Source organism: Symphalangus syndactylus, chromosome 10 (genome assembly GCF_028878055.3).
Source record: "Symphalangus syndactylus isolate Jambi chromosome 10, NHGRI_mSymSyn1-v2.1_pri, whole genome shotgun sequence".
Classification (NCBI taxonomy): Eukaryota; Metazoa; Chordata; class Mammalia; order Primates; family Hylobatidae; genus Symphalangus; species Symphalangus syndactylus.
The window spans coordinates 109423712-109450552 of record NC_072432.2 but is presented as its reverse complement, the minus strand read 5'-3'; the positions used below and the strand labels follow the sequence as shown (position 1 = coordinate 109450552).

At 42.1% G+C, this 26841-nt stretch overlaps 1 protein-coding gene across 1 annotated transcript in view; it reads right to left on the bottom strand.

Moving 5' to 3' along the window:
- Nucleotides 1-25183, bottom strand: part of GALNT15 (polypeptide N-acetylgalactosaminyltransferase 15) — a 91185-nt gene extending 66002 nt beyond the window's left edge. The window contains exons 1-2 of the mRNA XM_055295513.2: nucleotides 25126-25183; nucleotides 16360-16466 (exon numbers count right to left, since the gene is read on the bottom strand). The gene's annotated coding sequence lies outside the window, so the exon portion shown is untranslated. The remainder of the gene's footprint in view (nucleotides 1-16359; nucleotides 16467-25125) is intronic.
- Between the last annotated feature and the right edge of the window lie 1658 nt (nucleotides 25184-26841).

Here is a 26841-nt window from a genome sequence, read left to right as displayed (position 1 = left end):
CGAGAAGAGCAACTCCAGGACGCATAATTGTCAGATTCACCAAAGTTGAAATGAAGGAAAAAATGTTAAGAGCAGCCAGAGAGAAAGGTCGGGTTACCCACAAAGGGAAGCCCATCAGATTAACAGCAGATCTCTCAGCACAAACTCTACAAGCCAGAAGAGAGTGGGGGCCAATATTCAACATTCTTAAAGAAAAGAATTTTCAACCCAGAATTTCATATCCAGCCAAATTAAGCTTCATAAGTGAAGGAGAAATAAAATCCTTTACAGACAAGCAAATCCTGAGAGATTTTGTCACCTCCAGGCCTGCCTTACAAGAGCTCCTGAAGGAAGCACTAAACATGGAAAGGAACAACTGGTACCAGCCACTGCAAAAACATGCCAAATTGCAAAGACCATCGATGCTAGGAAGAAACTGCATCAACGAACGAGCAAAATAACCAGCTAACATCATAATGACAGGATCAAATTCACACATAACAATATTAACCTTAAATGTAAATGGCTAAATGCTCCAATTAAAAGACACAGACTGGCAAATTGGATAAAGAGTCAAGACCCATCAGTGTGCTGTATTCAGGAGACCCATCTCACGTGCAGAGACACATATAGGCTCAAAAAAAGGGATGGAGGAAGATCTACCAAGCAAATGGAAAACAAAAAAAAAGCAGGGGTTGCAATCCTAGTCTCTGATAAGAGGGACTTTAAACCAAAAAAGATCAGAAAAGACAAAGAAGGCCATTACATAATGGTAAAGGGATCAATTCAACAAGAAAAGCTAACTATCCTAAATATATATGCACCCAATACAGGAGCACCCAGATTCATAAAGCAAGTCCTTAGAGACCTACAAAGAGACTTAGACTCCCACACAATAATAATGGGAGATTTTAACACCCCACTGTCGACATTAGACAGATCCATGAGACAGGAAGTTAACAAGGATATCCAGGACTTGAACTTAGCTCTGCAACAAGAGGAACCTAATAGACATCTACAGAACTCTCCATCCCACATCAAGAGAATATACATTCTTCTCAGCACCACCACATCACACTTATTCCAAAATTGACCACATAGTTGGAAGTAAAGCACTCCTCAGCAAATGTAAAAGAACAGAAATTATAACAAACTGTCTCTCAGACCACAGTGCAATCAAACTAGAACTCAAGATTAAGAAACTCACTCAAAACCGCCCAACTACATGGAAACTGAACAACCTGCTCCTGAATGACTACTGGGTACATAAAGAAATGAAGGCAGAAATAAAGATATTCTATGAAACCAATGAGAAAAAAGACACAACATACCAGAATCTCTGGGACACATTTAAAGCAGTGTGTAGAGGGAAATTTATAGCACTAAATGCCCACAAGAGAAAGCAGGAAAGATCCAAAATTGACACCCTAACATCACAATTAAAAGAACTAGAAAAGCAAGAGCAAACACATTCAAAAGCTAGCAGAAGGCTAGAAATAACTAAAATCAGAGCAGAACTGAAGGAAATAGAGACACAAAAAACCCTTCAAAAAAATCAATGAATCCAGGAGCTGGTTTTTTGAAAAGATCAACAAAATTGATAGACCGCCAGCAAGACTAATAAGAAAAGAGAGAAGAATCAAATAGACGCAATAAAAAATGACAAAGGGGATATCACCACCAATCCCACAGAGATACAAACTACCATCAGAGAATACTATAAACACCTCTATGCAAATAAACTAGAAAATCTAGAAGAAATGGATAAATTCCTGGACACATACACCCTCCCAAGACTAAACCAGGAAGAAGCTGAATCCCTGAATAGACCAATAACAGGCTGTGAAATTGAGGCAATAATTAAGAGCTTACCAACCAAAAAAAGTCCAAGACCAGACGGATTCACAGCTGAATTCTACCAGAGGTACAAACAGGAACTGGTATCATTGCTTCTGAAACTATTCCAATCAATAGAAAAAGAGGGAATCCTCCCTAACTCATTTTATGAGGCCAGCATCATCCTGATACCAAAGCCTGGCAGAGACACAACAGAAAAAAAGAATTTTAGACCAATATCCCTGATGAATATCGATACAAAAATCCTCAATAAAATACTGGCAAACTGAATCCAGCAGCACATCAAAAAGCTTATCCACCATGATCAAGTGGGCTTCATCCCTGGGATGCAAGGCTGGTTCAACATACACAAATCAATAAACGTAATCCATCATATAAACAGAACCAAAGACAAAAACCACATGATTATCTCAATAGATGCAGAAAAGTCCTTTGACAAAATTCAGCAGCCCTTCATGCTAAAAACTCTCAATAAATTAGGTATTGATGGGATGTATCTCAAAATAGTAAGAGCTATCTATGACAAACCCACAGCCAATATCATATGGAATGGGCAAAAATGGAAGCATTCCCTTTGAATACTGGCACAAGACAGGGATGCCCTCTCTCACCACTCCTATTCAACATAGTGTTGGAAGTTCTGGCCAGGGCAATCGGGCAGAAGAAAGAAATAGAGGGTATTCAATTAGGAAAAGAGGAAGTCAAATTGTCCCTGTTTGCAGATGACATGATTGTATATTTAGAAAACCCCATCGTCTCAGCCCAAAATCTCCTTAAGCTGATAAGCAACTTCAGCGAAGTCTCAGGATACAAAATCAATGTGCAAAAATCACAAGCATTCCTATACACCAATAACAGACAAACAGAGAGCCAAATCATGAGTGAACTCCCATTCACAATTGCTTCAAAGAGAATAAAATACCTAGGAATCCAATTACAAGGGATGTGAAGGACCTTTTCAAGGAGAACTACAAACCACTGCTCAACGAAATAAAAGAGGACACAAACAAATGGAAGAACATTCCATGCTCATGGATAAGAAGAATCAATATCATGAAAATGGCCATACTGCCCAAGGTAACTTATAGATTCAATGCCATCCCCATCAAGCTACCAATGACTTTCTTCACAGAATTGGAAAAAACTACTTTAAAGTTCATATGGAACCGAAAAAGAGCCCACATTGCCAAGACAATCCTAAGCCAATAGAACAAAGCTGGAGGCATCATACTACCTGACTTCAAACTATACTACAAGGCTACAGTAACCAAAACAGGATGGTACTGGTACCAAAACAGAGATAGAGACCAATGGAACAGAATGGAGCCCTCAGAAATAATACCACACATCTACAACCATCTGATCTTTGGCAAACCTGACAAAAACAAGAAATGGGAAAAGGATTCCCTATTTAATAAATGGTGCTGGGAAAACTGGCTAGCCATATGTGGAAAGCTGAAACTGGATCCCTTCCTTACATCTTATACAAAAATCAATTCAAGATGGATTAGACTTAAATGTCAGACCTAAAACCATAAAAACCCTAGAAGGAAACCTAGGCAATACCATTCAGGACACGGGCATGGGCAAGGACTTCATGTCTAAAACACCAAAAGCAATGGCAACAAAAGCCAAAATTGACAAATGGGATCTAATTAAACTAAAGAGCTTCTGCACAGCAAAAGAAACTACCATCAGAGTGAACAGGCAACCTACAGAATGGGAGAAATTTTTTGCAATCTACCCATGTGACAAACGGCTAATATCCAGAATCTACAAAGAACTTAAACAAATTTACAAGAAAAACTCAAACAACCACATCAAAATTGGGCAAAGGATAGGAACAGACACTTCTCAAAAGAAGACATTTATGCAACCAACAGACACATGAAAAAATGCTCATCGTCACTGGCCATAAGAGAAATGCAAATCAAAACCACAATGAGATACCATCTCACACCAGTTAGAATGGCAATCATTAAAAAGTCAGGAAACAACAGGTGCTGGAGAGGATGTGGAGAAATAGGAATACTTTTACACTGTTGATGGGACTGTAAACTAGTTCAACCATTGTGGAAGACAGTGTGGTGATTCCTCAAGGATCTAGAACTAGAAATACCATTTGACCCAGCCATCCCATTACTGGATATATACCCAAAGGATTATAAATCATGCTGCTATAAAGACACATGCACATGTATGTTTACTGGGGCACTATTCACAATAGCAAAGACTTGGAACCAACCCAAATGTCCAACAATGATAGACTGGATTAAGAAAATGTGGCACATATACACCATGGAATACTATGCAGCCATAAAAAATGATAAGTTCATGTCCTTTGTAGGGATATGGATGAAGCTGGAAACCATCATTCTGAGCAAACTATCATAAGGGCAGAAAACTAAACACCGCATGTTCTCACTCATAGGTGGGAATTGAACAATGAGAACACTTGGACACAGGGTGGGGAACACCACACACCAGGGCCTGTTGTGGGGTGGGGGTCTGGGGGAGGGGTAGCATTAGGAGATATACCTAATGTAAATGATGAGTTAATGGGTGCAGCACACCAACACGGCACATGTGTGCATATGTAACAAACCTGCATGTTGTGCACATGTACCCTAGAACTTAAAGTATAATAATAAAAAAGAAAAAGTATTGAATGTAGCTAAAGCAGTATTACAGGGAAATTTATAGCTGCAAATGCTTATATTAAAAAAGAAGAAAGATTTCTAATCAATAACCTAACCTACTTCCTTAAGACACCGGAAAAAGAAGAGCAAAGTAAATCTAAAGCAAACAGATAAAAGAAAAAATTAAAATCTTGCATATTTTTTCATATAAGTATTTATAAAGCTGCCTCATTTTAATGGCTGTGTAATATTTTATTGAAAAGATCAACTAATCAATGATTGATTTAGCCAAGCTTCTACTGATACACATTTAGGTTGTGGCCAATTTTATACTTTTAGAATTATACTGCCTTAATATCACACACAAAAAATTTTACATATTTGTGCATATATTTGTGAATAATTTCTAGAAATGAAATGTCTCAAATAATGTATGCATTAAAAAGTTTAGCGCTATTAAAATTATTCTCCAAAGAGGTTGTATTAATTTACACTTACACTAATAAATTATGAGATTGTCCATTTTTCTATAATCTTACCAGTGGAGAGTGTTATTAATCTTTTTGATCTTCACCTTTCTGGTAAGTGAAAAGTGGCATTTCAGCAACAAAAATTCTAACTTCCTGGTAATAAATCTTACACAATATATGGGAAAACTATAAAATTTATTGAAGGAATCAAAGTAAACCTGGAGAGACATAGATGAGCCTGGATAGAAAGACTCTATGTGAAAAAGATGTCAATTCTTCCCAAGTTCATCTAGAAATTCGCTGTCATTACATCCAGTGCTAACTGAGCTTTCCATAAATTTTGACAAGTGATAGTCTCTGACTCTGTGTCCCCGAATCTCATCTCGAATTGTAATCCTTACGTGTTGAGGGAGGGACCTGCCATCTCCACCTGTGGAGGGAGAGGGAGGTGATTGGATCATGGAGGTGGTTTCCCCCATGCTGTTCTCATGACAGTGAGTGACTTTTCATGAGATCTGATGGTTTATATGGGGCTCGTCCCCCTTTGTTTTCTCTTCTTTCTCCTGCCATCTTGTGAAGAGGGTGCCTCTTCCCCTTCCGCCATGATTGTAAGTTTCCTGAGGCCTCCCCGGTCATGTGGGACTGTGAGTCAATTAAACCTATTCTCTTTATAAATTATCCAGTCTCGGGGAAGTTCTTTATCACAGTGCAAAAACGGACTAATACAACAAGCAATCTATCCTACAATTCTTACAAAAGAATAAAATAACAAGAATAAATAAGATAATTTTGAAGAACAAGGACGTAAATCCCTCTTAGCAGGTATCTAGATTTATAAAGCTATAATCATTAAAATAGTGTGGTATTAGCATATAATTGAGAAGCAAATCAATGGAACAGAATAGAGAGTCTACATATAGATTGATAGAAATTTTTTAAACCTGATAATAGTGATTCAGCTAAAGATATGGGGGAAAGGGACTGCTTCTATGCTGTTGCTAAGGGTGTAGATTGGTGTCCTTTGATGAATATTCTGGGAATACCCAGTAATGCTGAGGACACACACGCTCTATAATGCAGCATTTCTACTTCTGGGAGAAACTTTTGTACATGTTCACTAGGAGACATTTGCAAGGATGTTCACTGAAGCACCGTAATAGCAAAAACACGTGAAATTACTAAATGTTCATGTAACATCATAAAATAAAGCAGTTAGAATGAATGAACTAAATCTACACAAATCAACACAAATAAATTTCTAAAACATAATATTGAGTGAAAAAAGTAAGTTGCAAAAGGATAGCGTGATATTACTTATGTAAATGTTATAATAATCAAAATGATACTCCATATTAAGCATATATGATAATATATAAAATTATTGAAAAGAAAAACACCTTCAGGAGATGATTAATTCTGGGAATGGAGGGAAAAAAGAGACTAGAAGGGGAGAAAGGAGGCTTTAGCTCCATTCTTTATATCTGTATATATCCATAACTTCAAAATATTAACTGAAAGTTCTGATGCAAATACAACAAATTATCAACTTTTAAAAAACTTGCAATATAAATATGTGGGTGTCTACTATATAGTTTTCAGTATGTTTGAAATAGTTTATAATTAAAAGAAAGTTAGTAGTGTCTTACTGAGGTTTTAATATTCTTTTGTGCAGGACCCCAGCATTTATTCAGGGTGTATTTAGTAATATCTGAGAACGGGCTCATATGGTGTGAATGTTTGTCTCCTTCAAAATTCTTGTTGAAATTTAATTGCCGTTGTGACAGAATTGGAAGATAGAACCTTTAAGAGGTGTTGAGATCATGTGGTCTCTACCTTCGTGAGTGAACCAAAGCTTTTATCATGGCAGTGAGTTCCCTATTGTGGGAGTAGGTTCACCCCTTCTTGCTCTCTCTGTCTCTTTGCCCTTTGCTGTGTGGTGCCTGATGCCATGTTTTGATGCAGAAAGAGGGCCCTTGCCATACTGGCACCTTGATATCGGACTTTCCAGCCTCCAGAACTGTAAGCCAATAAATTTCTGTTCTTTATAAATTACCCAGTTTGTGGCATTCAGTGATAGCACTAAAAATGGCCTAAGACAAAAGCTCAGAGACGCTGCTGAGAAAGGCAAACCCATCCTTGATTTTATATTTTATCATCCAATAGAAACAGAAGCTATAAAACAGGTCCAGTGGCTTGTGCCCAAAACCCCAGCACTTTGGGAGGCTGAGGCAGGAGAATTGCTTGATGACAGAAGCTTGAGAGCAGCCTGGGCAATATAGAAAGACCCCATCTCTAAAAAAATTTTTTTAAAGAGAGAAACAAGAGCTATGAAAATTTAGTGTAATATTTAAGACATTGATTTCTTTATTTTGTTATTCTGCTTTAAGAGTAGCAAGTCTTAAAACAGAAAGAAACTATGTTTATAGGAGGACAAAAATTGAGCAAAGAACTGAGGAGACAGGAAACTTCATAGCCATTCTTTCCTATTTCCTCAGAAGAACATCCTTCAAAAGTGTATGGTCTCATCTTAAAAAGTTGAACTCATAGAAGCAGAGAGTAGAAACATGGTTGCCAGGGGCAGTGGGTGGGGGCAATGGGGAGATGTTGATCAAGGGTACGAACTTTCAGTTATGAGATGAAGATGTTCTGGAGATCGAATGTACGGCATGGTGGTTATAGTTAGTAATACTGTATTGTTTACTTAAAATCGGATTAAAGAGCAGGTTTTAAGTGTTCTCAACACACACACACACACACATGCACACAAATGATAACTATGGATGGTGATGGATATTTTAATTAATTTGATTGTGGTAATTGTTAGATAATGTGTATGTACATCAAATTTCACATTGTATACATACAATTCTTATTTGTCAGTTAAATATATATATATATATATATATATATTTTTTTTTTTTTTTTTTTTTTTTTGAGATAGAGTCTCACTCTGTCACCCAGGCTGGAGTGCAGTGGTGCGATCTTGGCTCACTGCAAGCTCCACCTCCCAGGTTCACGCCATTCTTCTGCCTCAGCCTCCCAAGTAGTTGGGACTAGAGGTGCCCGCCACCACACCTGGCTAATTTTTTTGTTGTTGTTTTTGAGACGGAGTCTCACTGTGTCTCCCAGGTTGGAGTGCAGTGGCGCGATCTCGGCTCACTGCAAGCTCCGCCTCCCGGGTTCACGCCATTCTCCTGCCTCAGCCTCCCGAGTAGCTGGGACTACAGGCGCCCGCCAACACGCCTGGCTAATTTTTTGTATTTTTAGTAGAAATGGGGTTTCACCGTGTTAGCCAAGATGGTCTCGATCTCCTGACCTCGTGATCCGCCCATCTCGGCCTCCCAAAATGCTGGGATTACAGGCGTCAGCCACCGTGCCTGGCCTAATTTTTTGTATTTTTAGTAGAGACGGGGTTTCACCATGTTAGCCAGGATGGTCTCAATCTCCTGACCTCATGATCTGCCCGCCTCAGCCTCCCAAAGCGCTGGGATTACAGGCGTGAGCCACCGCGCCTGACCTATATTCTTAAAATATAACAGGTAGAAGCAGCTACCCACCACATCTCTAAGGCCTGAAAAAGGAAAGTTAGAGAGTGTTGGAGACATCTGGAGCCTGAGCCTGGGCAGGAGCCTCATTCTTCTGCTTCACACTATATCTAGGAAACTTAGCCCATTGTCCAGCTTTCCCTTCTGTGCCCTCCCAAGGGCCACAAGCACTATGTGTCAATAAGGTTCCGGGGACAGACTCGAATGATAAGCCATTAGAAGCCATACTGTAATAAAGCTCCTGACTTATCTTACTTTTTTCTTCTCTGAATTCATCTTGAATAGTTTTTATTGCTATGTCTTCAATTCAACTAATCTTTTCTTCTGTAGTATCTAATTTGCTATTAATCCCATCCAGTGTATTTTTCATCTCAGACATTCTAACTTTATCTCTAGATGTTCTATTTGAATCTTTTTTTATATATATCTTCCATGTCTCTACTTAACATACTCAATGTCTCCTCTACTTTCTCAAACATGTGGAAAATATAATAATGGTTTAAAAGTCCTTGTCTACTAATTGTATCATCTGCATTGTTTCTTGGTCTGTTTCTATTAATTTTTCTCCTCACTATGGGTTATCTTTTCCTGCTTCTTGCATGACTGGTAATTTTTAATTTGATGTCAGACATCGTAAATTTTACCTTGATGAGTGTTGGACATTTTTGTTTTCCTATAAATATCATTGAGTTTTGTTCTAGAATATAGTTAAGTTACTGGAAAATAGCCTAATTTTTTGAGCAGTCCTTAGTTAAGGGTCAATTTTTTCCCCAACACTTAGGCAAGACCCTTCTGAGTACTCTATCTGATGCCCCATGAAGTACAGGGTTTTCCACTTCGACTGGTGGAAACACTAACTATACCTAATTCTCTGTGAGCTCTTAGGATTATTCCCTCTGCTCCTTTCAGGTGAGTCTTTTCCCAGAACACATATTGCATTGTTACTTCACATGTTTGCTCTGATCAGAACTCATATGAAGGCTCCGCAAATCACTGGAGCTCTCTCTGGGTGTAGCTCTCTACTCTTCAGAACTACAAACTGTAACCTCCTTGACCTCCCCAGACTTCCAGCTCAGTCTCTTCAACTCAGGGGAACCACTAAGTTCCACCTGGTTTCCTTCTTCCTGCACTATAGCCTTGTAACTGCCTCCAGGCAATGCACTGGGTAAATCACAGGACTCGCCTCATTTGTTTTCTCTCTCTCAGGGATCATTACCTCTGCTACCTATTGGCCAATGCCTGAAAATCACTGTGTTATATTTCTTCCCAGTTGTGTATATTTCTGAATTATAAATACTAATATTTGAAGAGGAAATTACTTGAAGAGAAAGCACTTCTAATAATGTCCTCATTTGAGGTCCCCTAGAGGCAGACTCTGGGGTACAATTGATCCTCAATGTTAACAAATTCCCTATTTACAAACTTGCCTACTCACTAAAATTAATTTGTAACTTCCAGAATCAATATTCTTGGCACTTTCACAGTTGATTATGGATATGCACAGAGCAGCAAAAAATTTGAGTTACTCAATGCACGTGTTCTCAGCTAAGGTCAAACAAAGCAATACTCTGCATTCACGTTTCAGCTTTCATATTGTAAACAAGTGTCCTTTTCATATTCGGCATAGCACCATGTTTTTCCAATTTTTGTGCTTTTTATTGATTATTTTGATGTTTAAAATGGTCCCCATATGTAGTGCTGAAGACTGTCTAGTGCTCCTGAGCAAAAGAAGGCTACAATGTGCCTCATACAGAAAACACATGTGTGAGATGAGCTTCATTTAGGCATAAGTCATAGGGCTGTTGGCCATGAGTTCAATGCCAATGAATTAATAATGTATATTAATTTAGGTGTCTTTAAACATAGACATACCTAAAACAAGGTTATCTATTGATTAGCTGACAAAAATGTTGTGACTGGAAGCTCACAGGAACCTAACTCTCTATTTCTCCTAGGAACAATTGTTCAGTATTTGCTAATTCAGTGTTCATGCAACTTTACAGAACATAACTACTATGAATTCTTATTACTGTACAATAAAATGTACAAGTGGTTTATTCAGGTGGTAAAAAAAATACTGGTAAAGGAGAGGGGAGGAGAGATAGGGAGGATAAGGCAGCCTTTAAAGGGCATTTTATCAAGTCAGCTACCATTGTGGGTATCTAGGACTTAATAGCATTGGGGAACTCTGAAAATCAGGGTACCATATGTGTGCCTCAGAGTTATTCCAACCAACAGGAAGGAAGCTAGGGTATTTATACACCAACTCCCATCAGTTGAAGACTGCTGAGAAGGTGCACTTATGACCTGTTGGGGAGCAACCAGAGAGGGAGTGGCTGCCAAAGAAAGTCCTCAGGCAAAAAGGTGCAGATCCTGGCAGCTTGAAGTCCAGCTTGGGTTTCTACTGCAATGGGAAAGGATATGAGCAGGATGCCAGGCAACATCTGCTACAGATGGGAATACCAGTGCTTGTAAACTTAGATGCCTCCAGAAGCTAGGCAGGTAACATAAGCAAGAGAAGCAGGCTGGGTGGAACAGCATGAGCTAGAGAGTTCTATCCCTGTTTAACAAGAGCAGCTGTTACTCAGCTACAGCCAATTTTTGCCATGCAGGAAAAAAGGCCAATACTTGCCAAACCTTCTGATTTTTTCAAGAAAAGTGGGATATTTTGTTTTTTTTTTAATGTGAAATCCCCAATTTGTGGAAATTGGCAAAAAATTTAAAAACACTGTTGAGTTCAAAGAAAACATATTGGCAGGCCAACTTCAGCCCATGGGCTGCCAATTTGCAACCTCTCTGATAAGAGATGTGCAAAGCTCTGCCTGTTGGGTTTGAGTCCAGAGAAAATATATCTTTATGTCACATGCACACTGGGGCATTCTGTGAATGTCAAGGGATGCCCTGGAAGTTGGCCCTGAAATCCATATGGTAAGGCACCCCTGTCTCTGTCTAGTGATCTTACCTTACTCTCCTGTCTCAAGGTTTATTAGATATCCAAGAATCACTATTTTTCATGGCTAGTGGACTTCTTCAGTTATTTCTTGTCACTGTTTGGCATTTTCCCTCTTGTGAGAAATTAGTTGAGTTTATTGGGCTGTCTATCCGGCATTTGCAAGTCTTTGCAGCCCACTCCATAGTGAAGAGCAGGACTGCCTGCCCAGCCTCCCACCTGCACATAGAATAGAGACTGTTAGAAGGAGCTTACAATTCAAATGGCAGTGTTCATAGAGGCAGAGCCTAGGGAACTGGCCAACCTCTGGCATTTTCTGCAACACAAAAGGAGGAAGATGCCAATGGCTAGGCTCCCAGAAGGTGGCAGGATACCTGTATCAGCCAGGGGTCAGGATTCAACCAGAGAAGCAGAGCCACTGGGAGATGATAGATAGATGGATAGATAGATGATAGATGATAGATAGATAGATAGATAGATAGATAGATAGATAGATAGATGATAGATAGATAGACAGACACATATTTTTAAAGATTTGTTACAGAGATATGTCCTTACATCACTATGAGAACTGGTTAAGTAGCTTCTGGAAAGTTATTGTCTTCACATGTGATGTTGTAGCTTTAAGTTCACAGGGCATGCAGTTAGGAAGGAAAGAAGGACACAGAGTGGAGAGATCAAGAACAAGTCGGAATCCATAGGTACAAGGTGGAACCCCACAAAGATGAATTAAAACCTGTGTCTTTTCTTGTTGCCTCTGATGTAGGTGGTTTGGGTGTCTTGGAGAAGCTGGGGCCTTCTGTCGTGGAGCTAAACATAGATGGCTGGCCCAGAAAGCGGAAACTGAAGGAGGATCCAGGAGAAGATAGAGCACTTCCAGGCCCAGCAGTGGCTTCCTGCCAATGAGGCGAGTCAGCAGATCAGCAACATGTGTGAGCAGCAAAACAACACTTGCTTCCCTCTGCCCTTCTAATTTCCCAAGAATCTCTCTTGTGTTCCACCATAGAGATACTGGCTGTATTAGTTCATTCTCACACTGCTATAAAGACATACCTGACACTGGTTAATTTATAAAAGGAAAGAGGTTTAACAAGCTCATGGTTCTGTGGGTTGCACAGGCTTCTGCTTCTGGGGAGACCTCAGGAAACTTATAGTCATGGCAGAAGGCAAAGCAGGAGAGACAGAGAGAGAGAGAGAGAGAGAGAGAGTAAAGGGGGAGGTGCTACATACTTTCAAACAACCAGATCTCATGAGAACTCTATCACAAGACAGCACCAGGGGGGTAGTGCTAAACCGTTAGAAACCACCCCATGATCCAATCACCTCCCACCAGGCCCCACCTCCAACACCAGAAATTACAATTCAACATGAGATTTGGGTGGGGACACAGAGCCAAACCATATCACTGGCAAAGCTCTGTTTTTATTTCTGGGGATATTTCAATGTTTGGTTTTTGGCTCCTGACCAAGACAAGGGCAGTGGGACAAGGGATGTACTATTTAAGGTCCAATACTCCCCTGGCAATCTGCAATGTTATCTTCTTTATTGGTGGTTTGCACCTGGCCTCACTAGTTTGAGCAGCCAGACTTGCCTACTTACAGAGCCACATAGCTCTTTGCAGTAGGTTCTCCTGAAGCCAAGATTCCTAGCACAGATCTTGGCATTTCAATCCAGAGATCCAACGTGGGCTGTGGGCACAAAGATTGGGCCCTTGTGGACAAACCTTGTGCTGCAGAATGCCTGTCAGACCTACACTGCTTCCCTGTATTCTCTTTCATTCCCTGTTGCCTTTAAATAAAAGCCTTATGTGAGCATACTCTGTAGAGCCTAGGAGATCCTTTCAAATATCTGAACTGGGAAAAATATACCCACTCTAACTGAAAACATATACGAAAGAAGATTCTGGAAAAAGTAGGTTGGCCTAGCTAACTGACACACTACAAAGTCACTGAAGTGTCCAGGGGGTTCGGTGTTCTGTGGCTGCCATCTTGATATAGAGATGGCTGCTGTTGGTAGGGGGAGCAAGGACCCAGACCTAGGACTCTTCAGATAAATCATTCCACTCATGCATGGGAAAACCAGAACAGGTGGAGTCTTAGAGGAAATAAAGACTTGTTGATTTCTTAAAGTTTACCCTTGTGATTCTATAGCTACAAAATATGGCATTTCTTACTAGTTTCTAATGATACTGAAGAGAATGAGAATGCAGAAAGCATCTGCTTTGCCTTTGAAAATTCTCTCTAGAAAGAGCAGAAAGATAGGAGAAAGCTAGAACTGCCAAGGGCAAGGTACAATATGATAGATTTTGGTTCAATCAATGGGAGAATTTTGTGCCAATAAGAGTAAGGGTTCAACCCATAAAGGAATTGCCTTGCAAGGAGCTGAGTCCAGTTTTTTGACTTGATAGTTTTAAGTCGAGGTTTAACAACATTCATCAAATCATCCATTTATCCTTCCACACATCTATCCATCCGGTTATTGATTTATGAATGCAATAATTCACCCAACATTTATTGACTACCAATTATGTTCCAGGTGCTGTGTTGGGTTCTGGAATTACAGCCCAGGGAGGAAGGCCCCTGGGGTTACTGACCACCTACTATGTGCTAGGTACTGCATTAAGTGCTAGAGTTTAGAGCCTAGGGTACTGATCTGGGGACTCATGTGAGAATTCTTCAGTTCCAAGCCATTGCCCTTAAGTGGATCTCCTAATTTGTGAGTCCCAGTCTGGTTGGTCCTACCAGCCATGACTCCTTGACTTAGAGCAAACCATAGGGCTCCTGTAACCATTAAGAATGTGTTTTCTTGGCTGGGGCCAGGAGGGCTGGGCTGTTCTGGGCTGTGACCTCATTGTTTACCATCATTTAAAAAAATCTTCTGCCTCCCTTCTGTAGGCTGGATCAGAGCCGGAGACAGCAGGGTGGATGTGTGAAATAAACTCCAGCCAGCGTTACTATAATCTTGAACACCAAAACAATGGGTCACACGCCTACAGCTCGTGACTTCTTGGCAGCTTGGTGGGGCCTGAGCGCTTCCGCTTTACCATTTGAGATGGAGACGCATTAGAAACAGCTAATCTGTGAACATTTACAGTGTAAAATCCAAGTAGTTAGGAAGGAGATGAATTGATGAGCACTCAAATCTTAGCTCTCTGGGAAAGACTAGAAAATATCTTTAGCTTGACGTTTAAATCTCTGATATGATCCAGATGCCGTCAATTTACCAAACACCTCTCCCTAAACTCGCAGAGCACCTGGAAGGGGAAGGGTGAGGTGTTGCAGGAAATTCAGTCTCAGGAAGACAAGGAGGGCAACAGTCCCTGAGGTGCGTGGGTTGGGTTTTACTCCCTGAATGTTCTTTGTACTATGTCCCAATTTGCAAGGGTGGGACTGTCTCTAAAGGAGGCTTTTGAAAATCATGTAATCTCCCTGGAAACGTGAGATGGTCCCTGAAAGAGATAATGTGCAAGGCTGGGGACAATTCCTGTCAATAGTGGTTTGCTAATAAGCAAGGTGTCCATCTGTCCAGAATGTGGGCATTCCCTGATTTGAGAGAGGAGTCAAGGCTGGGTTCCCCTACACAGAGTTCCCGTTGCCCATGGGAGCCTTCAATTAGGCCTCATGTTCAATTATGGGTTCAGAAGGCTGTGTATTCAGATGGTTTGGAGCATAGAAGGCATCAGGAGGGTACCTTGAATATATGAAGTAGGTTGGAAGTAGAGTAGGACTGGAGGAAATCCCTGGTAAGCTTGTCTTAAGAGGCTAGAATTGAAGTTTATGCACCTGATTCTGGGTTGGTGAGAGTTGTGAATGGGATTGGATCCCAGTCCAAACTCTGCCACTCGTTCCCTATGTGGATCCTGGACAAGTCCCTTAAGCTTATTTATTCATAAAACGAAAGGGCTGCATTGGATGTTCACCCAGATAATTTTCAGCACTAGGATTCTATGATGGAAAGTGGGTATACAGTTCATGGACTGAGTTGTAAATGTCGCTTATAATATGGAGAGTTTCCCTTAGCCATTTGTACAGAACCTCTGAACACTCATGCAGCTGGAAGAAAGTGAAGACATCTTGAACACCCTACATAGCCTCTTGCTTTCTGGACAAGAGAGCTCTTGGAATAACTAAGTTCCTAGCATCTGCAAATAAAACCCCACGGAGAACCAAGTCATCAGTCACAAAGAGCCGTAACTTCAGGCATTTAAGACTATCCTGCATTCCGGTTAAAAATGCCCATGCTCTTGGTTCAGAATACTGATTCAGGTTTTAAATTACATTTGCATTTTGATTTCAAAAGCCCTTCTCATAACCCTGAAAATAAATCAAATAAATTAATTGGAACAACTATGGCAGCACCGCACCCCAGCAGTGAAATCACTCTCCTAGAGTGCTGAGTTGAGCTTGTAACCCGGTAGAGAGAATCATAGCCTTGACTGGGGAGGATGGTGTGCTGTTGAAGGCAAGTGTCTACCACAACTGTGTGAAGAAGCCAGAAGACAGTGTCAGAGAGAAGGCTGAAAGGCACTTCCTGGGTTAGGCATTCGTACTTTTTCTGCATGAGTCAGGGAGAAAAGCATTGCATCCTGAGGAGGTAGCTTTGCATCAAAAATCAGAAGCTCTGCCTCTTCCTAATAATAGCATTACCATTTGCATTTTATTTGTTTATTTATTATTCCCTTCTTCACTTCTGAAAGGATTTGTGGCAGCTGGTGTATACATTCAATTCAATCAGACAAAATAAATAGCTAAGTACATGGGGCTGAAGGGAAAGTAGGCTCAGGAAGTAAGATAAAAACAGAAGTAAAGTTAGCAAAGTAAGTATAAGTCTGTACAATTCCTAGAAGTGAGCTACAAATTGACTCTGAGCTTCCTAGCAGCCAGTGTAAAGGAAGGAACATGGTTAGTCATCAGACTCACTGTATCCACAGAGCAAGAACATTCCAACTGGACAGTCAATAGAGCCTCCTGACCGTTGTCTGTGAAACCAGGAGCTTTCAGAGTTTTAGTCTTTAAATGGCAAGAACCTGGAGAGAAAACATTTAAATCGATCATCAAAAGCAGTGCCAAATGCTTTGACAATCAAGAAAATAAAACAAGGCTGATATTCTTTTGGGTCTTAAAATACTTGCTTGTGCCATGGTGCATGTCCATAATTCTGATTACTTGAGAGGCCAAGATGGGAAACTCACTTGAGGCCAGGAAGTCTAGACCAGCCTGGGCAACATAATGAGACCCTTTCCCTTCAAAAAAAAAAATGCAAAACAAACTTGCTTAATCTAGGATTTATGCCTGTTTATAAGACCCCCTCTACTTGCAGGGAGGTGGGCTGAAGGAGACCCTGGGCAGGCCCTGACTGACCTCAGAATGCTGTTTTGGAAAAAAGGGCAGTAAAATGTCCACTGTTCTAGGCCCTAGAGCAGTGGGCCTTTAACCCTGGGTGTATGTCAGAATGATCTAGGCATTTTGAACAACAACAAAGCCTGGCCTCCCAGGGTATTCTAATGTGCAGCCAGAGATGAGAAGCACTGCCCGGGGCGTGGATGGGGTTTTCAGGTGGAAGAAACCCAAAGCAGCTGTTACCAATCACTAACTGCAGTCACAGTTAGTAAGATGCCCTTGCTATGCATGATGGTGACTGATGTAAGATGCTGGGCAATGCCCAGAAAAATGTACCTGGAGATGCTGAAGGAGTTGCACCTGCTGCATCCAATTGTTGGGTCTTAGCCAGTTAACCTTAGGAGATGCCTGGCCACAGGAATGACTCCATCCTTTTCAGAAGGAGGCCTCCTATGGACATTTGCCATGACTGGTTTCTAGGGTGACCAGCCATCCTTTTTGCCAGGCTTACCAGATCACAGGGCTTTCAGTGCTAAAACCGGGAAAGTCCCAGGCAAACTGAGATGAGTTGGTCATCCTATTAGTTTTTGTTTTTTGTTTTTTGTTTTTCTTTTTCAGGACAGGATCAGAATGAAAAGGGGGTGACTTGACCAATGAGAAACAGTCATGCCTGAGGCACTCGGGGCTGGTTGGGAGGCAGGGCAGGATTATAGTCCTCTATGGAGGTTGACCTGGTCAGCCTGTGGTCTCCCATGTAGCTGAGCTGCCAAATTTGGGGTCTTCCTTCACTTCTGTTCCTATCTCCCTAAGACATTTCTGTATCCATTCCAGAGCCAAACAGGGACCAAGCCAAGGCTCTGGAACCTCTGGACCCTGGGAGAAAGTGAAGTGTCCCCAAACCCTGAAGATCTGCTTTATTAGGTCCCCCAGGACTGCAACTCTCCTTCCAAGTCAGGATGGGGTCAGCAGGACTCACTGCCTTTCTCTGTAGCCTTGGTCCTTAAAAATCAGGTGGGCATCCCTTAGATTATACATATTCAGATAATACAAGATCTCCACAGGCAGCTGGTGACCAGCTACCAGGACCAGTCTCATGGGGTGACTTTTGCCATTACATACAGGCCCTGGGCTCAGAAGGGCCCATGTCTTAATGCTTTGCTTTCACTGCCTTGAAATCCTTAGTAATTTTTGAAAAAGGGGCCCATATTTTCATTTGACACTGAGCCCCACAAATTGTGCAGCCGGTCCTGCCTGCCACCACAGCCCCAAAGCTACCCTTCTACCTCCATTCCACTCCAATACATTGGCTTCTGCTGCCTTTGGCAGTGGTGCCGTTGCAGAAAAACCAGCAATAAAAGAAAGAGGTTGTATCTCAGGGGCTTCCAAACCTCTTGATCACCTTTCCAGAGGTGTAACCCCCAAATCTGCATTTTAGGAGAAGTTCCTAGAGGAACATAGTGAAGATTAGTCTTGAATATTTTAGAGCAGAGGTGTACTTTAAATTTAAAAGAGAGAGAGAGAAGAAACTGACAGGGGAACAGCTTGGAGTTCCTGACCCTGGAGGCAGAGCTTCAGGCCATGAGATTCTGCCTATGATACCCCCATTTGTCCCAGATTGTGGGGACTTTCCCCTTCATGTGTTTCACTGCCTGATATTGAGAGAAAAGGATCTCCATTACCATTTCTGAGTACAGGGTCTTTGAGCCCTGGGCCTGCTCTCTGCCTTTTAGCCTCTGCCACTCCAAATGGCCAGGCCAGATGACCTGGGAAGAACCTCCAGATCAGCTCTGGAGTCTCACCCCTTGCCTGCACCCCTCTCAGCTCTGGGGGCCTCTCTGCTGCACCCCTCTGTCCAGCCCCTCCAGCTGTTATGCCCATGTTTGCTTCTGATTTTGACTGACCTTGGCTGGTTGCTCTGGGATGGGTCCTCCAGGCACCCTTCCAGAAGACTCCAGAGAAAACTATTACCTGTTCCTTCCAGGGCCAAGCTGCTAGTCCATATGATGTCTTTGTGAGAGTTAGAAAACAGTGCCCCTAGGTAAGTCTCATTGGTAAAATGTACAGCAGTTTTGGCTTCAGGCATGGCTGGATCTAGTGCTCAGCAGCACATTTTTCCATGCCAAGTCTTGCTTGGATGATCAGACTCCCTCCCCCATCACAGGCAGCATAGTTTGGGTTGGCATGCTTTGCGTTCTGCAGGGTCTCTTGTCATGTGATGCAGTGGTGTGCTGGTAAATGTTTAACAACTAGTTCTCAGTGTTGGTAGAAGGGATGCTTTGACTTGTAGTGTGGGGGTTCAGTCAGGCTGGTGTGAAAAATTTTAGTTATAATAGCCACAAACCCTCCTGGACAGCCTGAGAGTTTGCATAACTTCCGTAATAGATCTGGCTGAAGGCTGCCTAGTCCCTTTACCTTTAGTTAAATAGATTAAAGTAGATACAAAGGAATGTGGGGGAGTTTATCTAACTAGCTTGTTTACTCACGACTAACCTTTGATCTACGGCAGGTGGTTAATTGCTTTGATCTACCGCAGGTGCTTAATTGCTTTCTACTCGGGAGGTGTGCAATGTCAATTGCCCTCTAGTGGTGTCGACTCAAGCCTTTGTCAATTAATCTTTACTGAATAAATGCGAGTCTCACTGGCTGGTGGGGGCTGCAGTCACAACTGTTTACAGCACTCTCCTGGGAGTCTGTAAGCGTTCCCCACAGTCAGCTGGACTGGCAAAGCAACATATCTGTGTCGGTGCATGTTATTCATCTGTCATTGGGTCAGGGCCTGCAGGACAGACTGCCACATCATAGCATTTGCCAATTTCTGTGATGTAAAACAGTGTGTCATTGTGGCCTATTTCAAGCTACCAGGATCACATCACTAAACAGTTGGGAAGAGATGTGGAGTAGGGCATCATTATATAGTATTTCCAGATTCTATAGATGTAAATAACCTCAGAACCATAGGTAATAGTAAAATGTGGTAAAATAATTAGGAAACGAATTTTGTGTATCCATTACCTTTGCTTTCATATAATTCATTTAATTATAAGTTCATATAATTTAATTTTTAATAATGGGCATGTTTAACAACTGGGTAGCAAGAAAATTTAACAACTGGCTCTCAAAAGTTAGTACCAGCCAGCTCAACACATCACTGATTCTGGAACTGGGCTCAGTGATTAACAATGCTGTGATCAATTTACAATGTCTGCTAAGGACACAAGAGAAAAGTTTATGGCACATGTGCTACATGTTTGCCTTTTCTAGAATGTAGTGATTTTATAAAAGCAAAGTTCTGGGGTTTAGTTTTGTTTGTTTTACTGCAAAGAGCCTGGTATCACCAAAGAAATGGCACCTTTCTCCCTGGGAAGAAACGTGTAGCTCTTGCCTCAAATTTACAATGTTTCTGAGGTGGTGTCTGACCACATCACATTGGCATTGCCAGAGTCCTGGAAAGAAAGGAGTGGGAACCACCTGGGGAAATTTTCTCATTTTTGTCCCAAGATGCTAACAACTCCATTAACACTGCACAATACAGAAAAGTCAACTGCTGAAATGTGGGAGTAAATTGTTTTTCAGCTTCTTTTGCTTAGATGTAGGGAGTCCTCAAGGTCAGAATTGCACAATTTAAAATCTCATTAATACTTTCTGCACTGGCTTTCCATTTCCTTTATGTTTTTCCTGGTGGTATTTGCCAGCAGCTGAACCAACCCAGGGTCTGGCTGGCTCTCAAAGGAACCAGGCAACAGCTGCCTCAGTGGAAGCATGAAGGGGTTAATGTGGCTTCTCACGTGTCAAGAAGTCTCTTAATGAGCTGTTAGCATTTGATACAATCTGGCTCAGTGGCTGTGACTTAAGAACGTCCAGATATTATTATCTGTGGAGCTGAAAAAGGCTCCTTGAGAACTAGGGACCAAGGCTGCTGCTGTTTTCCCCGCTCTTTCTATACCTGTGATTACTGCCAGAATCTGTACACAGTGGGTGCTTCATAAATCTTCATCCCAAATTGATCAGTTAGGGAGGTATGAGTCACAGTGCAGAAAAAATTCTTGCCAACAGTGGTTTTTCAGTTCTTTACTGAGGTGTAATTCATAGACAGTAAAAGGCACACGTCTTAAGTGTACAGCTCAATGCTTTTTGCATATATGTGTAAATATCCATGTGACCATCACCCTATCAAGATGTAGAACATTTCCTTCCCCCTAGAAATTTCCCTTGCCAGTCACTAACACTTCCCTTGATGTAACCACTTGCTGTGGACTATTTGTATCCCTCCAAAATTTGCATGTTGAAACCCCATCCCAAATGTGATGGTGTTTGGAAAAGGGGCCTTTGTGAGGTGATTAAGTTTAGATGAGGCCATAAAGGTGGAGCTTCCCAGGATGAGATTAGTGCCCTTAGCAGAAGAGAAAAGAAACCAGACCACACGTGCTCATGCTTGCATTCTCTCTCTCTCTCAATCTCTCTCTCTGTCATGTGAGGATTAAACAGGAAAATTGCCATCTGCAAACCAGAAAGAGAGCCCTCCCCAGACACTGGCTCTGCCAGTGCCTTGATCTTGCACTTCTCAGCCTCCAGAACTGTGAGAAATAAATGTTCGTTGTTTAAGCCACTCAGTCTGTGGTATTTTTGTTATAGGAGCCCGAAGTAAGACACCACTATTCTGATCGTAGTCTCCTGATGTTGCCATAATAAAATACCATAGACTAGGAGGCTTTTACCAACATAAATTTAGTTTTCATAGTTCTGAACTCTAGAAGTCCAAGATCAAGGTTCTGGCCAATCCAGTTTCTGGTGAGGGCTCTCTTCCTGGCCTGCAGGTGGCTACCTTCTCCCTTTGTCCTCTCATGGCTCTCCTTAGCACATGCTGGTGGAAAGAGAACGAATGAGCTCTCAGGTGTCTTTGTTGTTGTTGTTGTTGTTGTTGGAGATAGAGTCTCACTCCGTCACCCAGGCTGGAGTGCAGTGGTGCAATCTCAGCTCACTGCAACCTCTACCTCCTGTGTTCAAGTGATTCTCCCTCCTTAGCCTCCCAAGTAGCTGGGATTACAAGCACACACCACCATGCCCAGCTAACTTTCGTATTTTTAGTAAGACAGGGTTTCACCATGTTGGCCAGGATGGTCTCGATCTCTTGACCTTGTGATCCACCCGCCTCAGCCTCCCAAAGTGCTGGGATTACAGGTGTCAGCCACCGTGCCCAGCCAGGTGACTCTTTTTATAAGCATGCAAATCATATCAGGGCCTCATTTAACCTTAATTACTTCCTTGGAGGCCCCATTTCCAAATAAACTTCTACACAGGGGCTTAGGGCTTCAACATAGGAATTTGGGGAGGGATACACCAACATTCAGCCTGTAATAGACCTCTGTCATATAGACGAGTATTGCTGGTTCTAGAGCTTCGTACAAACAAAATAATGTAGTATGTACTCTTTCGTGTCTGGCTTCTTTTCTTCAGTGTAATCTTTTTGAGATTCATTCATGTTGTTGCATGTCAGTGGTTCGTTCCTTTTTATTACTGAGTAGCATTTCATTGTACAAACAAACTGCAATTTGTCTATCCATTCTTCTGTTGATGAACATCTGGGTTGTTTCCACTTTGCCAACAGGTATTTATTTTATACAGGGCACTATGTTAGCTGCTAGGCTATAAAGAAATGTCACCCATGTCCCTGCCCATCGGGAGCTTATGCTTGGGATCTGTGCTTAGAAAATAGCCAAGGATACACGCATGTATAAAACAACATATGACTCTGACTCACTGAACAGAGACTGAGTTGGGTACTCAGAAGGAAGCAGTTTTTTAAGGAATACCAGTAAAGTCTGTTTGTAAATACACACATTAAATGAGCCAGCTTAAGAACGCCAGCTGCCAGAGAAACAAAAGCAACTCCAAGTGAGGTCGGAGCTGGCAGGTACTTGGTCCTGCTGCATGGATACCTCCGGGAAACCTCATAAATACTTCATTTCCTCTGTTCTGGGCCAAAGAACTTCATAAAGTCGGAGCAGGGTGAAAATATTCCCCGTGGAACAAAGCTGGCTCCTGATTTGTTTTTGTGGTTTTCTCCAAGAGGGCAGGGAGGGAAAGGTCTGTCCTCAAAAGGACAGCTGGGCCATGGTCAGGATGGTTTCACTGTGGTCAGGTGTGGATGCCCTGAGTACAGGGAAGGCAAGGTGGACAAAGGGGTAAGGGCCCTGGGGTCCCAGTTTGGGGTCTAGTGGCTGAATAATCAGTTTCTCTGGCCCACAGGTGGATATGGATAAGTCAGGCAGAATGTTTGGCACCAGGGGCAGGGCCATGAAGGCAGGGATGGGCGGCTGGAACTTGACAGCCCAAAAGGGGACCTGAGAGCCCTCCCAGGGCTCTGTGGCAGAGCTGCTCATATCCCTGCCCATGGGTCTGAGAGTTGGGGTTTTGTGTGTCCTCACAAACCTTTGGAAGCCCACCCCTCAAGTTCTATCCTATCAAGCTCCATCTATGGTCACAGGACTTGGTCTTTCCTTGCCGTGATGATATCGGATGATAGAGTTGTAAGTGACCTCAGAGCTCCTACGTTTTCAGAGGTGAGGGGTGATGGAATGGGGGAGTTTGGGGAGATTTTAGGACAGTTACTCAACGAAAGTTTCCAACCAGAATTTCATGACCATGTCAGTTGTAACTATTCATGGAATATCAATATCACATGAATTTTCTGTTTCCTCTGGTTTTAAACTTTCTCTTTTACTTTTTTTTCACTGAAAAGACAAAAACTACATTAAATATAACTTGGAAAAAAAATAAAGTTTCCTAATAGATATTTTCATGTTTGTTTTCCTTCCAGTTCATATTTTACATATTGCTTTTTTCACAACGTGTTAGCTTGAGCATTTGCCATGTTTCTGCAATAGTCTTTATGATAATTATGCTTATAGCTGTGTAATATTAACTGCTGATGTACCATAATTTTCTATTTTCTATTTCTGGCCATTTAAGTGTTCAGATTTTGCTCTTATGTATAACTCTGCCAACGAGTAATTCCTTTTTTTTTTTTTTTTTGAGATGGAGTCTCACTGTTTCACCCAGGCTGGAGTGCAACGGCGCAATCTCTGCTCACTGCAACCTCCACCTCCCGGGCTCAAGTGATTCTCCTGCCTCAGTCTCCCAAGTAGCTGGGATTACTGGCGCCCACCACCAAGCCCGGATAATTTTTATATATTTATTAGAGACAGGGTTTCACCATGTTGGCCATGCTGGTCTCGAACTCCTGGCCTCAAATGATCCACCCGCCTTGGCCTCCCAAAGTGCTGAGATTACAGGCGTGAGCCACCGCGCTCGGCCTGTACTTCCTCTTTTAAAAGAATTTTTACCCAAAGGTGCCACTCAGCACGGCCCTGACGGAGAGGCAGGTTTTCCCTGTTTGTGGGGCAGAAGGATGAAGAGGACTTGTGACTTAGAACTACATCATTGTGGGTTCAAAGGGAAAGAAAAATGGGTGTGCAGTGAGGGGAACTTCAAAAAGTCTAGTTTCCAAAATGTTAAAAAAAAAAAAAGCATGATTCTCATACATTCTCATACAAATACATAATGAGTACACGTCAAGGTTTTATTTTAACTCATTAATGGGAGAACCAAGTATATAAGAAAAACAGATGTAAATGTCGTTAGTAAAAGAAAAAACTGTAGAATAAGATCTCAAAGTTAGATACTAAGCTGATTGTTTTTCTTCAGAGCAATAAAAACTTTAGGATTATCTTCTCTACTAAACAGAAGACATTTTTATTTCTGTAGGACAAAAAATTATTTGCACTGTTATTGGATAAAAACTCTTTGTATCAGCAGGGCACGGTGGCTCATGTAATCCCAGCACTTTGGGAGGCCGAGGAGGGCAGATCACGAGGTCAGGAGATAGAGACCATCCTGGCTGACACGGTGAAACCCTGTCTCTACTAAAAACACAAAAAATTAGCCGGGTGTGGTGGCAGGCACCTGTGGTCCCAGCTACTTGGGAGGCTGAGGCAGGAGAATGGCGTGAATCCCAGCGGTGGAGGTTGCAGTGAGCTGAGATTGTGCCACTGCACTCCAGCCTGGGCGACAGAGCCAGACTCCGTCTCAAAAAAAAAAAAAACTCTTTGTATCTTAGTGCTTCTCGACAAACTAACAGCTAACCTTTGAGAGCTGTAAAATCATGAATCAAGAATAAATAATTCTGCTAGAAAGTCGAATGGCCCCATATGCAGGCTTGACAGTGAAGGTCATGCATCTTTTTGCCTTTTTCCCAACTTTTGGGTATTTTTTTTCTTGAAGACAGACCTGGAGAGGAGACTCCATGATGCTATTAACTGCCCATCCCCCATTCCCCAACCCCTCTACCTGCCAGGCGTTTCAGTACAAGGTAGCACAGGGAGCATGTCCTCTTGGTCTGAAGCCGTGTAGGGGTACGGAGGGACAGCGAGGACAAAAAGGAAGCTTGAACAATTGACGTCCTATCCCAGAGATGGATGGAGAGAGAGGTCCTGGAGCCTATGAGAGGAACAGGAATGAAGCCCAGGATTTGACTAGAAGCCGAGACCACCTCTAACTCCCAAGGACTCTTACTGGGAAGGACCTGAAAGAGACTCCAGAAGTTTGGGTGGAGTTTGTTTGTTTTACAAAGTTAAATGATTACTTCATTGTAGATTGGGGTTTTGCCTTAATATTTTTGCACTGTTGACAATGTTGTTCACCTTAATCACCGTGAGCCTTTTGTCCCACGCACTCCTTAGCACCTCGGAACCTAGAAGTCTAATGGCCTGACAGCCCCTCTGGCTTTGTGCTTTCACCTGTAGGCCTGGCTGAGGCATCTTTGCCTCCTCTTCTTGTTCCCAGGCAGACCCTGGCTCTTTGAGACAGAGCAGCAGGGGTAGAGAACTACAGTCCAACTTGCCCCAGTCCCCCCAGGACTTTCTAGGTTAGAAAACTGGAAGTTTCACACTCCAGGATCCCCACTCAGTTCCAGGAAAACTGGGACCATTGATGTCTCAGTCAGCTCGGGTTGCCGTAACAGAATACCATTAAACAGAAACTTATTTTCTCACTGTTCTGGAGGCTGGCGGTCTAAGATCAAGGTGCCATCATGATTGGATCCTTGTGAGGTCTCTCCTCCTGGTGTGTAAACAGATGCCTTCTTGTTGTGTCCTCACGTGCTAGACAGTGGGGTATGGAGGGAGAGAGAGAGAGAGAGATCTGGTATTTGGTGTCTCTTCTTATAAGGGCACTAATCCCATCATGAGGGCCTCACCCTTATGACCTCATCTAAATCTCATCATCTTCCAAAGGCTCTGTCTCATAATACCATTACATCAGAGGTTAGGGCTTCAAGATATGTATTTTAGTTCAGTCCATAGCAGTTGATCACCCTAAGTCCAGTCCTGCTCTTGATTTGAGCAGCTGTTGGATGCTGCTCTTTTCAACCTGAGAAGTTTTTTAAACTATTTTCCTAGTCTTAACTCTATTGTTGTATCTCTCTTAAATACCTTCTTAATTCATGAAGGCCAGACTATAGTCCAGGACCCATAAAAGTTTCTCATGTATTTCAGTCTGGAACAGAAATGAGTACGAGTTTTGTATTTTTGTTTTCTAGCAAGGAGACATTTGTGGAAGCTTCCAAGAAGACAAATGGAATGGAATGGGATGTTTACTTTCATGGATCAGAAATGAATCACGTTGCTTTCTTTCAGAGTTGTAGAGTCTTAGGAAAGAAACAACAGAAAGAAAATGTTTTGTGGAGGAGAGCTGTGAAAAGAACAGACTTCTGAGTGGAGTACCTGGGTCAGGAGATATGGATTGATTCTGTGATTGGGCTCCTGAAAAACAATAAACTTGCCATGCTTTTTTATACCTGGATGCTGTCTCCAAATGCTCTCTGGGCATTTATTCTGCTCCAGGGTCTTCAGAAGAACAGGTTAGTAGCTGGTCAAAGGGAATGGAGGAAGAGGGGGATTGTGTTGGTGTGAAACGGTCTGATGGCTGAACTCCCCTTACGGTTGTAGGCAAAAGCAGATCCTTGGATAATGGGGGTACCATGCATAGCTCTGAAAATAAAATATT